Below are 7778 nucleotides of genomic sequence, written 5' to 3' on the forward strand. Positions count from 1 at the left end.
AGTAATTAAATGGATTCTGAATGAGAATGGTCAGAACAGCCCTATTCGACTCTCCGTATTTCTGCTATAAAAGTTTCGGACCTTATTGCTATGAGTTTCTATGCGCGATATATCGACGCGTGGCGGCGCTTCTCGCACGTGCCCCTACTTTAAAATAACGCTAAATGGGAAATTTTCTTAAAAACAATAATATTTAAATAATATTTTATAAAATGTAAGCCTAAAATGTTTACAAGACTAAAAAAAAATCAAAGCGGTTGATTCGAGTAAAAATAAGTATAAAAATTGCGTGGGTGAAGAAAAAGAACAATATTGTGAAGTGCATTGCTTCAAACTGTCAATTCGGCTACCATTCGAGTCGTGATGACGGCGGAAAAATTCATTTTTTCAAAGTGCTTCAAAATTTAGTTGATATATATTAGAAAACAATAAATAGGGAAGATTTTTTTAGTAACAGCTGGCCAGTTTGTTTGCGAAAAACGTTTTCTTCCTGATGATATTGGCTGGAAAAGGGAAGTGAAGGATCCTACTAGAAATGTTATAGCATCAGTATGTATAAATTATAACCAATATATTTATAATACTCTATTCGAATAAAATATTAAAAATCAATGAAGAGATACAATTTTCAATTTTAATTGCTTTCATTGCAAAGTCCGAATTTTAAACTAAAAAGCTGTCTTTCCCCGGCCGTGGCTGTTCCTCATCTGGTTATTATATTTGTTCTTCACTTAAATTCCTTTTCGTTCGGGAGGATTTTTTGTTTAAAAAATAAGGAAACAATTAAAAAGAAAGATAATTAAAATTTTCACATCTGGTCTTCGGATCTTTTATTGTCATGGAAATCATTATAGACCTATACTGATTTTCCTATCGTTAATTTCCTATAATTTTTTCGCAATTACAGAAATAATGATTGGAGTAATTATAGAAAAAACTGTAGGAAAATAATTATAGAAATTAATAATATTAAAATAATTATTGCATAAAGTAGAAGGAAGTATAAATTAATCATTTATTTTGAACTACTCACACAATAGTACATACAAATTGACCTATTTAAAGAAGCTTTGTTTAACAATGAAGGTATAATGAAACTTAAAAGCCATGGGTATCTTCTACTTTTTGCAATAATTATTTCAATATTTCAATATTATTAATTTATATAATTATTTTACCAAAATTTTTCATATAAATAATCGAATTAGTATTCTTATTAGTAGTCATAAAGTCGTGCAAGAATTATAGTAATTTCATTATAAGAACATAATTATAGGCCTATAACTTTCTAGGGATTGAAGAGGAGTGTCTGCGAAATAAAACCATACTCATATATTTTATTTCCAACCCACCCCCACCCGCCCCACAGCCCCCCCCCCACCCGAAATGTGGCCCAAAAATTAAAAAACTACATTTTTATGTATCATTGTCACTCTTTAGCAATTTCCGTCGCCTTTTTTATACAAATAATTACGAATGGACAATTTGAATATTTCCCATGTCTTTTTAAACAATTTTCAACTGTTTAAAGAAATATAAATTACTTAAACAATTATTTGTTCTTAGAAAATGTAATATGCCACGTTTTTTGAATAATTACATCATTTTGATTCATTTCTCTTAATATTTAGTAAAATTCTATTTGTTTAAACAATCTTTATTTGCTCAAGCAATTCTTTTTCGCTAACTAAAAAAATGAAATAAAATAGAACACATACAATTATGTTTCGGACTTATAATGTATAGAAAGAATACGTTAACTACTTTTCAATTGTTTAAACAAATATATTAATAAATAAATTGAAATTTTTTAAACTTTAGAAGAAATGTCTCAAAATTATATGATTATTCTACAAAAAGTAGCACAGGATACCAATTTGAAAAAGAGGACCTTTCTGACTCAAATTTTAGAAATTCTGAAAATAAACAATAAATAATTGTTTAAATAATTACATAATATTTTTAGAAAAATTTACTTTTCCAAACAATGACAAAATATTCCATTTCAATCAGAACATACGATTATTTTTTATATTTTTTGTGAGTAAATAATTTTGTATATAATTTACATTTATTTAAACAATTGAATATTGTTATTAAAAACATGGTGAACATTTAGATGGTCTATTAGTAATTATTTATATGAAAAAGATGACAGAAATTGCAAAAAAGTACCAATAATACGTAAAAATGCAGTTTTCGGATTTAGGGTCATTATTAGTCTATAAAATTAAATCAATTGCACTTATTTATAAAAATTAATTAAATTGAGAAATAATTATTTCGCAGTTTATTTCATCTATCCATTCTTGTTCACATGTAACTAGCACTTTTGAAAGATTTGTACTAACAAAAATAATGAACTTTGGAATCGAATCATCTTTAAACTGGCTAAATGTTTACATTTTTATGTTTTTTATACTTTCCACATTGAATTTCATGTTGAAGTAGGGCCAGGTGTGAGAAAATCGCCGCCATACGGCGAAATTTCGCACATAGAAACTCTTAGCAAAAAGGACCGGCCATTTTTTTAGAGTCGGATAGGGCTGGGTCAGAGGGAGAAATGGGTGAAGAAGCTGGAAGATCTGAGAGCTGTTTATAGAGGCTAGGAAAAAAAGAAGACAAAAAATGTCTCCGAAAGAAGGAGTTATGAAGTAATCTTGCGGACTGGAGTCAAATTTTGAAATTGATATATAAAGAGGAAATGGAAGCCCAGGGAAAAGTCGTGAGCGTTTAGAAATCTAAATAATAATTTAACCTTAGACGGATCCTAACATTTTTTTGCCCTGACCGGATCCTGTGGGTGACAAATGTCCCCCATTTGGATTCCTTGTGCACTATCTTTTACTTTCATCGGAATCAGATGTTAATATACACCATTCCCTTCGTTTTTGAATGTTGAAGTGATTGGTGTATATAACATCCCATTTAAATGAATTTAAAATGTTTAAAAAAATGTTTAAAAAATAAAAATTGCGAAAAATCGTGTTTTTGACATTTTTTTTAAAATCATGTCATTTTTTCTAATTAACTAATTTTGAAATTTCAAACGCCATTTTGAAGGGCAAAAATTGCAATTTAAGGTGGTGTAGGTTATAATTAGGTTTCTTCCAAAAAGTATATTTGTTTGAACATTCGAAGTTAGAAAATTGAGAAAAATGAGAAATATCAGAAGTGCGGGCAGAATGCTTATTATTATAAATAATTTGAATGTATAATAGGCCAATCTTTTTGTTTTCGGATGAATAATAAGATGTTTTCATTTAAATAAAGATAAAAAAATTAAGAAAAAGTTTTTTTCAATGAAAAAGCGGTAAGTTTGAAAGATAGAAAAAATTCGTCGGAATTAAACAAATGAGCCTTTCCTACGAAACTTTTTTTTTATTTTTAAATTCATTCTCGAAGTAAAATTGAATTAAGAACATTAAACTGAATATTGCATTAAATAATCAACTTCGACGCAAAGGTCGCACAAAACCGCCCTATGTTCGTCACACACAGGTCGGTTGCAACTTCTCTCTTTCCTGCGACACTACAGTCACCACATCCGCACTTTTTAGTTCGAACATTCTCGACATCTTGGATGAGAAAAACAATTATTTATTAATTGATTTATTATTGGAATTTATAAGCACTGTATGAATAAAATTAAAGAAAACAACTTTAAATTGATATATATCACGTTTTTAGTCATTTTTACATATAATTTTCACTTAAATTACAAAAAATCAATTTGAAACATGAAAATACAATGATATACTGTAAATATACGTCAAATGCATTCATTTACATGAAAAAATCATATTGACTTAACGTGATGAAACTCGAACGTAACGGATCCTCTGGGAGACAAATGTGCCTCAAGCGTTCAGCATTTGCTTTTTACTTGACAGACAGCGAACAACCTAGTCTAAGAGCCGAGGCCGTTTTTGGCGAGTTATTAGGTTGTAAAAAAAATTATTAAAATAAGTCATAGGGTAACGGCTTAATCTTTCTGTGTTGAATATCAAAACAATTAGACAATGTTCCGTGCAATTAGCAGAACAATAGGCCGGTGCGGAAGGGGGTGGGGGTGCAGAACGATCTAGAGGTGTAAAGGAATATGTCATTTTAAAGTTATTTTCTAAAACCCAAATTTTTTATATAACATTCTACTCATTATTCAAAACATATATTCGAAGAGGCAGAACAAAATCTCGGTGATATCATTCTGGCAGAACATCGCGAACTGCCCGGTTTTGACATTGGTCATTGTGCATCGGTTGACGACCCTGATACTGTGAGCAGAGTGGCTACTGATCGTCTTCGGAGCACAAGTGACCACTCTGCTCGCAGTGTCAGGGCCGTGAACCAACGCACAATGACCAATGTCAAAACCGGCCAGTTTGCGATGTTCTGCCAGGATGTTATCCCTGAGATTTTATTCTGAGTCTTCGAATATATGTTTTGAATAATGAGTAAAATGTTATATAAAAAATTTGGGCGTTAGAAAACAACTTTAAAATGACATATTCTTTTACACCTCTGGATCGTTCTGCTCCCCCCCCCCCCTTCCGCACCGGCCTATAGTTCTGCCAATTGCACGGAACATTGTCTAATTGTCTCCACATTCAACGCAGAAAGGTTTAGCCGTTACCCTATGACTTATTTTAATCACTTTTTTTTACAACTTCGAATGAGTAAATAAACACATTCTCCCTGGGACTACCCCTGGAGAAGCCACATTTCGTGATCAGTATATTCTCAACAATCAGGAAAATAGTGGCAGATTCGTTACCTAATAACTCGCCAAAAACGGCCTCGGCTCTCCGACTAACCGGCAACATCAACTACTTCACCGCACTCTAGGATAGTCGAACTGAATTATGGTTAGGGTCTGCACCAAAAAATTAGAGATATTTGCTCAGGAGAATTAAATGAATTTCGCGTGGGGCACATTTGTCCCCGCAAGATAAGTGCAGGGTTAAGACAGTATGTAGCAAATAGTTTGTAAGATAGTATAAGGCTTATTTGTAAGAACACATGTAAGGGTTATGCAAAGACTCTCTAACCCGTGAAAGGGAGAGATCAGAAGCACCTTCCAAGATAGAGAAATAATTATAAATTATAGCCATAAGTATTGATGTAAAACATTTGGTAATTTGATCAAAAGTAGCTTTTTCTTACTTTTCGGAAAACACCGAATTGTTGTAGTGAATCAGAATCTTCGAATCGAAGTTAAGTCTCATTTAAGAAAATCGCATATGTAATCATTGTCATTAATTATGATCAATAATATCATAGTATAAATCTATTAAATGTAGCTCAAAATTAAGTGTATCTATTTTTATTTTGGAATTTATGAAAAAAGAACTCCGAAACGTATAACGTATAAGCTCAAAAATGTATAAATGTAGGATTTTTTAGACATCTAAAAAATTATACAATTATACATTTTGAAATATCCTGAAATTTTCATAGGCTCCAGAATATGAGGTGATTCTTGACCGCGAACATTTACTTATGCCACTTTTTGTATTCATTTTTAACAATACTTTTATAAATATAGCGGCAAAATATTGTTTATTTCAACGATATGATTTTTGATCATTATCAGTCAGAACTAACAAAGGCAAACTTAGAAATCGCGAATATTCTCTTATAAGTTGTCTTTTATTATTATAAACAATTAATTTAAACAAAGTCAACAGTATATCACTTACTTCTACAAAGAATTTTGTGTTGTTAACTATTTTTTCTTCATACCTCAGTCGTAAGCACGTGTCTTCATCATCAATTTTAAGACAGAAAGCCATTTGTTCATTGTTAAGATGAAACCTAAATATGAGCAGTGATCCCAACTTTGGCATGTTGAGCTACTGCGCTTGCCCGGCGCAGCGACTATCATTGGTCACTGTTGGCGCGCGATTCAAACCGAACATAATTAACAATAATTGAAATGAAATATGTGCTCATTGTAAATTGCACATTAATATCAGAAATTTTGTAAATTGTGATTTATTATCAGGAAAAAATAAAAACGCCTATATTTTGTAATTAATTGTTTTTTTTTTAGTTCCAAAGACTAAAGTATATTTTACCAACTAAATTTTAAATGAATATATTTCTAATATTTAATATACTATGTATGAATATTTGCATAATTTCATGTACAGATTTCCGTTGCAAAAAACAATCATACTAGAAAAATACCTCAAAATAATGTTTCCAGCTGAAAACACTTCTTCCTAATTCAGAAACGTTACATTATGCCGCTCATAATGAGAAAAAATGAACAAAATCATCATTGCTAATAATAAAAATTCAGCCAGTATCTACTAGTACCAACAAAATTTGGCTAATCGTACCAAAATTTTGGTATAAATACGACTCGTTAAATAAACATTTTTGGTCTTTAAAAACCTTTGTTAATGAAATAAAAATTCATCTTTTGAAATGAAAGAAAATGTTCTATTATTTAAAAAATATACTCGTTGGTATTTTTTTCTAATCTTACATCACAAATTGCGTAATTTCTAATAATAATCTATAATTTATCATAATTATGTTGCTTAATTTCTATAATTGTCAATTATACCCGATTTGAATCGCACGCTAACAGCGACTAATGAGAGTCACTGCACCGGGCAGACGCACTAGCTCAACATGCCAAAGTTGCACTGTAAAAAATTAAAAAATTTTACAACTAAAAATGGTAAAATCACATAGAAAATTTTTTGTAAAATTATCACTTGTATTATAGGGAAAATACCATTTTTGAGGTTAAGAATCCAAATGAATTTGTAACTTTACCACTTTCAGTATTGCAATATAGCATGACGTTGCAAGAATACATTATCTGCTCGTGAATCTGTCATATTTAAGGTAGGTAATAAAGGGACCCTCTTTGAAAGTGGACAATTTCTGCAAGATTGTGAAAGTACAATAAGTAGTAAAAATCCCTTTTTCGACCGTACCCTTGCATCTTGAAAATGAGAAATTGATATAAATCGCATTTATGCAGGTTTTAATACAGTAAAATTAGAAGTCATTGTTCAATTTCCAGGGTGCGGAAAATATCAGCAAATTTGTAAAATTACAATGATTTGTAAAAATGTTGTCAGGAATTGGTAAAAATAATGAAAAATATTCTTTATATTTAAAATGAATCAAAATGTATTCAATAATATGTAAAAGCTTATCCAATAACCTCTTGAAGGAGAATTACCCCATTGCAGTCATTCTTTTTTATAAAATATATTCTTACAATTAAAGAAAAACATTTTTGCATAAATAAGAAAAATATTTCAATATCAAAACGTATATTATAGGAAGATTAAAAGTTTACAGAAATCGAATAAATTCAATGAATCAGCGAAACTCCAAAAATATCGATTGCATTTATTTCAAGTTTGCTGAATGGGCTTAGCTGCCATTAAATATTTAAATTATTTTCTAGGTTTTCTTTACTATTCAGTTAAGTTTATTATTTATTTCGTGCATTTGAAGCCAATGCAGGTCAAAATTTGACGCTTCAAACTCTGGAAACCTACGTTTTAGCTTTCAGCGCCACCAAACGGATCTTTCGCAACCTCATTAGTCTCACACTGCCTCTCTGACCAAAGATATTATAAACGTAGATGCGGTACGGGGCGTCGGAGTGGGGAATTATATATATAGGACATCACATTTTCTGTCCTATCGAGGTGCTGCCTTCATCGTACTACGAAGTCGAATTCTTGTTTTCTCATTCTTCGTAAAATATGACGGTAAAGCAGTAGAAAATTTTTTTGAGGTTA

The 7778-nt window shown here is 30.7% G+C and overlaps 2 protein-coding genes and 1 long non-coding RNA gene across 7 annotated transcripts in view; 1 reads left to right on the top strand and 2 right to left on the bottom strand.

Annotated features, from left to right (window-relative positions):
* The window catches only part of LOC117169111, a 79891-nt gene extending 74392 nt beyond the window's left edge, over positions 1–5499 (bottom strand). Inside the window, exon 1 of the mRNA XM_033355269.1 lies at positions 5433–5499. The gene's annotated coding sequence lies outside the window, so the exon portion shown is untranslated. The remainder of the gene's footprint in view (positions 1–5432) is intronic.
* LOC117169107 (something about silencing protein 10) overlaps positions 1–5807 on the bottom strand; it is a 114213-nt gene extending 108406 nt beyond the window's left edge. For 3 of the 5 annotated variants that reach the window (XR_004466608.1, XR_004466611.1, XM_033355256.1), the window contains exon 1: positions 5703–5785. The gene's annotated coding sequence lies outside the window, so the exon portion shown is untranslated. Of the gene's footprint in view, positions 1–5702 lie in introns of all 5 variants that reach the window. The other 2 variants (XR_004466609.1, XR_004466610.1) reach the window with 2 other exon arrangements.
* LOC117169113 overlaps positions 1–7778 on the top strand; it is a 156336-nt gene that overhangs the window by 143799 nt on the left and 4759 nt on the right. The gene's annotated exons all lie outside the window — the stretch shown is intronic.

Source organism: Belonocnema kinseyi, chromosome 3, assembly GCF_010883055.1.
Source record: "Belonocnema kinseyi isolate 2016_QV_RU_SX_M_011 chromosome 3, B_treatae_v1, whole genome shotgun sequence".
Lineage (NCBI taxonomy): Eukaryota > Metazoa > Arthropoda > Insecta > Hymenoptera > Cynipidae > Belonocnema > Belonocnema kinseyi.